This window comes from Penaeus vannamei, chromosome 9, assembly GCF_042767895.1.
Source record: "Penaeus vannamei isolate JL-2024 chromosome 9, ASM4276789v1, whole genome shotgun sequence".
Classification (NCBI taxonomy): Eukaryota; Metazoa; Arthropoda; class Malacostraca; order Decapoda; family Penaeidae; genus Penaeus; species Penaeus vannamei.
The window spans coordinates 29,655,479-29,656,450 of record NC_091557.1 but is presented as its reverse complement, the minus strand read 5'-3'; positions in this window follow the sequence as shown (position 1 = coordinate 29,656,450).

Here is a 972-nt window from a genome sequence, read left to right as displayed (position 1 = left end):
GAGAGAGAGAGAGAGAGAGAGAGAGAGAGAGAGAGAGAGAGAGAGAGAGAGAGAGAGAGAGAGAGAGAGAGAGAGAGAGAGAGAGACCCACATATATGTAATAGAAGCAAGATAATGAAAGACAAAATGAGCTTTTAGGATATAAACACGTATGTAATTTTGGGGGGCTTCATCATCACATTTGTGGCCAGTAACAATAAAAAAAAAAATAAATAATAAATAAAAAAATGAAAAAATAAAAAAATAAAAATAATGATAATGATGATGATGATATAAAATAATAATAATAATAATAACAATAATAATATAATAATAATAATAATAATAATAATAATAATAATAATAATAATAATAATAATAATAATAATAATAATAATAATAACAATAATAAAATTTAGGAAGAAAGAAAATACAGTAAAATGAAAGAGACTATGATGTGGTATTATAACAATGATAAAAATAATAAAAATGCAAACCTGCCATATGATGACATACCTAAAATATGAAGAAAAAAACACCAATAATGGTACCAAAGGTGTAATACAAATGTGAAGCAGGATGATTTGACGAATAGAAAGAGATGAATATGTAGATGTGTGTTTGTCTGTGTGTGTAGGGAGGTTCATGAATATACATGTGTGTAAGTGTGGGGAGATGTATTCATGTGGATGGATGTATGCATGGGTGCATATATGCATGTGTGAGTGATAAACATGTGAATGTATAAACCTAGGTGTATGTGAGTAAATGTTCAAGTGTGGATATGTTTATGAGTGTATAAATGAATACATGAAAATATGCATATATATATATGTGTGTATGAAAAATCAGGGGTATGTATGGCTATACTCTGAGCAATAAACACATATTTTACTGCATACAGTACTTCCAATGACTAGGTGAATAAACTCAAATGATTATCTAACTTTTGATAGTAACAGATTTTCAATTTCTTAGGAAAAGATACACTAA